The sequence below is a fragment of the Bos grunniens genome, chromosome 7 (assembly GCF_055505025.1).
Source record: "Bos grunniens cultivar Pamir isolate PY7600 chromosome 7, Bosgru_T2T1.0, whole genome shotgun sequence".
Taxonomy (NCBI): Eukaryota; Metazoa; Chordata; class Mammalia; order Artiodactyla; family Bovidae; genus Bos; species Bos grunniens.
In genome coordinates this window covers 5474624-5482365 of record NC_141171.1, presented here as the reverse complement: position 1 = coordinate 5482365, position 7742 = coordinate 5474624, and positions in this window count along the sequence as shown.

The following is a 7742-nucleotide window of genomic DNA, read 5'->3' as shown; positions in this document are numbered from 1 at the left end:
AGTTGAGGTTGCCTTTGACTAATCATTCTGACTCAGAATCCTTCCTGGTGGTGCCCGCATTGCTCAGCCAGGATGGATGCCAGCGAGGATTCTGGGAGGTGGTTGGACATGTGATGTCTTCTTTTGACCTTTTCCAAATTCTTCTGGTTGATGGTGGCTTATTAGTTCTGCATTCCTTACAAGGACCTTACAAGGACCTCCTGTCATAAAATAACTCACGCAAATGGCTGCTATGGTGCCTGGCCAGGGTGGGCAGTTTCAGTCAGCATGCTTTCTCCTAACAATATTACCTCCCCAGACTGATTCTCACTGCCAGTTTAGTGGCAGGCTCAGGAAAGAGGGACACAATGTAGAGAGTGCTCCTAGCTGCATGGGACACTGGACCCACCCGCTGCTGGCCAGGCTCCTTGTGAATCCTCCCACCCGCCCTCCCTCTCTTCACTGGGTTCACCTCCTCCCACTGGGACTACAATTCTGTCCCCTTCCTCTGTCCCCTTCCTTGTGTCTCTGCTTTTTTTTTTTTTTTTTCAATTTCATTTTATTTATTTTTGGCTGCACTGGGTCTTTGTTACTGCACAAGGGCTTTCTCTAATGGTGGCGAGCAGGGGCTCCTCTTCATTGTGGAGCACAGGCTTTAGGCGCACGGGCTTCACTATTGTCCTGCATGGGCTCAGTAGTGACGGCATGCATGCTCAACAGTTGGCGCACACAGGCTCAGTTGCTCCATGGCACGTGAGATCTTCCTGGACCAGGGATCAAACCCATGTCCACTGCATTGGCAGGCAGGTTCATAACCACTGGATCACCAGGGAAGTTCCCCTTCTGTCATACTGTATGCTACACACCTTGCCCTGTACTCCTCCTCCAGCCCCTGGGAAAGGTCAGTGGGCACTGAGCCACCTTATAGTGAGAAAACAAACCTGTGAACAGTGAAATAGGAAGTTACCAGAAGTGGTAAGAACTTTGAAGAGAATTAAAGTGAGGTGAAGGAAATCAGTCCTGAATATTCACTGGAAGGACTGATGCTGAAGCTGAAATTCCAAAGGTTTAGCCACCTGATGCAAAGACTCAGTCATTGGAAAAGACCCTGATGCTGGGAAAGATTGAAGGCAGATTAAAGACATCACACATGACAGAGAATAAGATGGTTGGATGGCATCACCAACTCGATGGACATGAGTTTGAGTGAGCTCCAGGAGTTGGTGATGGATAGGGAAGCCTGGTGTGCTGCAGTCCATAAGGTCACAGAGTCGGACACGACTGAGTGACTGAACTGAACTGAACTCCCAAAAATAGTTGGAATAATCCTCCCACTGATTAGCATATGAAATTACCCAGCCTACAAAAACCAACCACGCCAAATTCCGGGGCTGCACTCACCCTTTGCAATGGCCCACACTCTGTCTGGAGTGTGCTTCTCTCTGTATATGATTAAATCCACTTCTTAAAATCTCTTTGTCTCTCACTGAACTCTTTCTGTGATGAGATATCAAGAGCCTGAGCTTCATTAGGTTCTGAAACCAGGTATCGTGGGTTTTGGCTGGGTTTAAATCCCAGTCACGTGGGTCCAAGTCCCAAGCAGGGTTTTGGCTGGGTTTGAGTCCCAGCAAACAGAATGATCTCTGTTTGTTTCCAAGGCAAACCATTCAATATCACAGTAATCCAAGTCTATGCCCCAACCAGTAATGCTGAAGAAGCTGAAGTTGAATGGTTTTATGAAGACCTACAAGACCTTCTAGAATTAACATCCAAAAAAGATGTCCTTTTCATTATAGGGGACTGGAATGCAAAAGTAGGAAGTCAAGAAACACCTGGAGTAACAGGCAAATTTGGCCTGGGAGTACGGAATGAAGCAGGGCAAAGGCTAACAGAGTTCTGCCAAGAGAATGCACTGGTCATAGCAAACACCCTCTTCCAACAACACAAGAGAAGACTCTACACATGGACATCACCAGATAGTCAACACCGAAATCAGATTGATTATATTCTTTGCAGCCAAAGATGGAGAAGCTCTATAGAGTCAGCAAAAAAAAAAGACCAGGAGCTGACTGTGGCTCATATCATGAACTCCTTATTGGCAAATTCAGACTTAAATTGAAGAAAGTAGGGAAAACCACTAGACCATTCAGGTATGACCTAAATCAAATCCCTTATGATTATACAGTGGAAGTGAGAAATAGATTTAAGGGATTAGATCTGATAGACAGAGTGCCTGATGAATTATGGATGGAGGTTCATGACATTGTACAGGAGACAGGGAGCAAGACCATCCCCATGGAAAAGAAATGCAAAAAAAGCAAAATGGCTGCCTGGGGAGGCCTTACAAATAGCTGTGAAAAGAAGAGAAGAGAAAAGCAAAGGAGAAAAGGAAAGATATAAGCATCTGGATGCAGAGTTCCAAAGAATAGCAAGAAGAGATAAGAAAGCCTTCTTCAGTGATCAATGCAAAGAAATAGAGGAAAACAACAGAATGGGAAAGACTAGAGATCTCTTCAAGAAAATTAGAGATACCAAGGGAACATTTTATGCAAAGATGGGCTCAATAAAGGACAGAAATGGTATGGACTTAACAGAAGCAGAAGATATTTAAGAAGAGGTGGCAAGAATACACAGAACTGTACAGAAAAAACCTTCATGACCCAGATAATCACAATGGTGTGATCACTCACCTAGAGCTAGACATCCTGAAATGTGAAGTCAAGTGGGCCTTAGGAAGCATCACTACGAACAAAGCTAGTGGAGGTGATAGAATTCCAGTTGAGCTCTTTCAAATCCTAAAGATGATGCTGTTAAAGTGCTGCACTCACTATGCCAGCAAATTTGGAAAACTCAGATGTGGCCACAGGACTGGAAAAGGTCAGTTTTCATTCCAATCCCAAAGAAAGGCAATGCCAAAGAATGCTCAAACTACTGCACAATTGCACTCATCTCACACGCTAGTAAAGTAATGCTCAAAATTCTCCAAGCCAGGCTTCAGCAATATGTGAACCGTGAACTTCCTGATGTTCAAGCTGGTTTTAGAAAAGGCAGAGGAACCAGAGATCAAATTGCCAACATCCTCTGGATCATCGAAAAAGCAAGAGAGTTCCAGAAAAACATCTACTTCTGCTTTATTGACTATGCCAAAGCCTTTGACTGTGTGCATCACAATCAACTGTGGAAAATTCTGAAAGAGATGGGAATATCAGACCACCTGACCTCTTGAGAAATCTGTATGCAGGTCAGGAAGCAACAGTTAGAACTGGACATGGAACAACAGACTGGTTCCAAATAGGAAAAGGAGTTCGTCAAGGCTGTATATTGTCACCCTGCTTATTTAACTTATATGCAGAGTACATCATGAGAAACGCTAGGCTGGAAGAAGCACAAGCTAGAATCAAGATTGCCGGGAGAAATATCAACAACCTCAGATATGCAGATGACACCACCCTCATGGCAGAAAGTGAAGAGGAACTCAAAAGCCTCTTGATGAAAGTGAAAGTGGAGAGTGAAAAAGTTGGCTTAAAGCTCAACATTCAGAAAACTAAGATCATGGCATCTGATCCCATCACTTCATGGGAAATAGATGGGGAAACAGTGGAAACAGTGTCAGACTTTATTTTTGGGGGCTCCAAAATCACTGCAGATGGCGACTGCAGCCATGAAATTAAAAGACACTTACTCCTTGGAAGGAAAGTAATGACCAACCTAGATAGCATACTAAAAAGCAGAGATATTACTTTGCCAACAAAGGTCTGTCTAGTCAAGGCTATGGTTTTTCCTGTGGTCATGTATGGATGTGAGAGTTGGACTGTGAAGAAGGCTGAGCACCGAAGAATTGATGCTTTTGAAGTGTGGTGTTGGAGAAGACTCTTGAGAGTCCCTTGGACTGCAAGGAGATCCAACCAGTCCATTCTGAAGGAGATCAGCCCTGGGATTTCTTTGGAAAGAATGATGCTAAAGCTGAAACTCCAGTAGTTTGGCCACCTCATGCGAAGAGTTGACTCATTGGAAAAGACTCTGATGCTGGGAGGGATTGGGGGCAGGAGGAGAAGGGGATGACAGAGGATGAGATGGCTGGATGGCATCACCGAAGTGATGGACATGAGTTTGAGTAAACTCCGGGAGTTGGTGATGGACAGGGAGGCCTGGCATGCTGCGATTCATGGGGTCGCAAAGAGTCGGACACGACTGAGTGAGTGAACTGAACTGAAATGAACAGTCAGCTGTTTTTACATTCATTTCTGTTTGTGCCTGATTGTCCCATCCCTTTAATGGGAAGAGATTTATTAACTAAGTCAGGGGCTGAAGGAAAGCTACATGGCTCAAAATACCCTGTAGTTAAAACTCCCCTCCAGGTTCTCCCCACCATTCTACACAGAATAAAGAACTTTCTCCCCCGAAGAAAGGAATGGACATTAAGATTGAGTACGTTCAGCTCCCAGCCAATCCCAGTCTGCGGCCGGTCTCAGGAATTTCTTGCCCCAGTTGCTTAAAGCTAACTAATCAAAAATAATCTTGAGGAAAAACAGACTCCCTCAAAATAATATATCTCCACATATATGTTTTCTATATATACGTACTCTCTTCTTGACCTAGCACAGCAGCTCTCTAATCTCACTGCTGCCCCTTCTCGCCTCATTAAAGGTGATCTGTTCTTGTAAAGTGCTGGTCTCGTTCTTTTTCCGAACCTCACCTTCTCTAGTTCTTTACCTTACAGCGGCCACTCTGTTTCTGGAAGGGGAAAGGAATCACCCTCATCGTCAAATGATTTTAACAGAAAACAGAAAGAGACAGATTGAATCTGAAGTTGAGATAGAAGATTTCATAGGCCCTGGAATGTGGAATATCGAGGTTCCAGGTCTGGCCAAAGAGGTCGAGCCAATGGCTACTGTTGCAGTCTTTTTTACAGACCAGGACCTGGTGGATCGGAGTTGACAAAAAGAAAGCAAAAGAGAGAGAGACTAATATTCTCTGGGTTATGTGGAAAACCAATAAAGCCCTAGAATAGGGCTTGTACCGCTCACAAAGGCACAGGGCGTTCTCTGGAGGAAGTCTTGAAAGCCCGGGCAGGAAAATGAGCTTGGCAGGCCTCCACGCTCCAAAGAACTAGCCAGAAAGGGAAAGAAGGACACGGGGGACCCAAGTCTCTAGTGGAACAAGGATGCTTTATTCATGTTTGCTTGAGCTTATATATCAGAGAAGGCAATGGCACCCCATTCCAGTACTCTTGCCTGGAAAATCCCTTGGACGGAGGAGCCTGGTAGGCTGCAGTCCATGGGGTCGTGAAGAGTCAGACACGACAGCAACTTCACTTTCACTTTCACTTATATATTGTTATACAAGGAAGCTTTAGGTAAAAAATTAGGCAAAGAACAAAAAACCAGACGTATAACAACCGTTACCAAGGGAATAACAAGAAATAACAATCGTCACAAGGCCAGAAGACAATCCATAACTTGAGTAAGAGGGTCATGACTAAACAATGTTACCTTAGGGGAACAGGTTACTGAAGGAAATCCATGCATGTGTTCCATCCCATGACCTCAGTCCTAGGAACAGCGTGCAGCCCCACTCAATCCTGTCTGCCAGGAACTGATAAGGAACAGAGGGTTAACAAGAAACAGAAAACAACAAAAAACAATCATCCTAACATCCTAAAGTTAAACGCTTTAACATCCTAAAGTTAAACGCTCCCTGACAGGTTACTATGCAAGACCCTCAAGAAATGGCTGCTGCTCACTGTAGGGCCCACCAGTCTCAGAATCCCAGGTCTGAAATTGGAGAGGGAAATCACCAGACCAAGAAGCAAAGAAAGCAGCTGACATATCAGCAGATAAAATACGGGCAGTTTTAAAAGTCCTAGGCTTGACGGAGGAAATGTCACAACATTGCTACACCAAGGAAGAAGACTGGGCTAAAAGTAGAGGCTTAATAAATCAAAAGGGATGGTATATCTTAGATGAAAAGATTATGTTTACACAAGCTCAGCAATGGAAAGTAATCAAGGCTTTATATGAAACTAGACTTCCCTGGTGGCTCCGACATTAAAGACATCTGTCTTTATGTCTTTATGTCTTTACAATGCAGGAGACCCGGATTTGAGCCCTGGGTTGGGAAGATCCCCTGGAGAAGGAAATGGCAATCCACTCCAGTACCATTGCCTGGAAAATCCCATGGACAGAGGAGCCTGGTAGGCTACAGTCCATGGGGTCGCAAAGAGTCAGACACGACTGAGTGACTTCACTTTCCCCTTTCTTTCTTTCTATATGAAACTACACACTATGGATGTGAAGCTCTTTGGAATTTACTACAAAGATTGTGGGTAAAGGAATGGAAATGATGGCGGCCCAGATTACCAAATCATGTGACACATGTTTACAAAACAATCCTAGAACAATGCCACGCCCTCCTCCATTATTTAGATCCATTCAACACCAAGGAAGCAGCATGGAGAACTGGTAAATTGATTTTACTCAGATGCCCAGGTCCAGAGGATACAAATATTTATTGGGAAAGGTAGATGCATTCACTGGATGGGTGGAGACTTTTGCCATACAGATAGAAAAGGCAGGAGTAACAAAGAACTTGATTAAAAGGATAATCCCACCTTTAAGATTACCTTAATATATACAAGATGATAAGGAACCTCTCCTGGATTTAGGAACTATTTTTGAAAAATGGTTTGGTTCTCAAGATCATGGCTGAAATTCTGGAACAGGAACTATGAGGTCTCTGTGTCTGTGTGTTCATATGTGTTTATATGTGTATTATAGATGTATAAGGAAGTAAGGAAGTGTTAGTTGCTCAGTTGTGCCCGACTCTTTGCAACCCCATGGACTGTGGCCCACCAGGCTCCTGTGTCCATGAGATTCTCCAGGCAAGGATACTGGAGTGGGTTGCCATTTCCTTCTCCAGGGGATCTTCCTGACCCAGGGATAGAACCCGGGTCTCCTGCGCTGTAGGCAGATTCTTTACCGACTGAGCCACAAGGGAAGCATCATTATAGATGTATGATATTGCCAAAAGTTAATTCATAAAGGAGTTCTATTTCATTGACTTAAAGGAAATTAAATACTCATGTAAATACTCAAAAATACAAAATAATCTGGCCAGAATGAATTTCAGGCTCATGTTATCTGAAAAATGTTCAGGACAAAACGGATATCTGGCATTGAAAGTGGTTTAAGCTTTTTGGTGTGATTAATATAGGCAAAGAGTTACACATGATCAGGATTTTCTAAGATCGGATTAAATTTAGTTGGGTAAATGGATTTTGTTAGGAATGGGCTAAGACAAGACTGTATTTGGTTTCTTCCTCTGAAGTTTTCCTGAAATGCTGCTTTTGACAAATAGATTGAGGTGAATTTCTTTGCTGTAAGTAATTTGTATTTGCTTTTGAGATCTTTATAACTTCGGACTGCAAGGAGATCAAACCAGTCCATTCTGAAGGAGATCAGCCCTGGGATTTCTTTGGAAGGAATGATGCTGAAGCTGAAACTCCAGTACTTTGGCCACCTCATGCGAAGAGTTGACTCATCGGAAAAGACTCTGATGCTGGGAGGGATTGGGGGCAGGAGGAGAAGGGGACGACAGAGGATGAGATGGCTGGATGGCATCACTGACTCGATGGACGTGAGTCTGAGTGAACTCTGGCAGTTGGTGATGGACAGGGAGGCCTGGCATGCTGCGATTCATGGGGTCACAAAGAGTCGGACACGACTGAGCGACTGATCTGATCTGATCTGATCTGACCGTCTCCC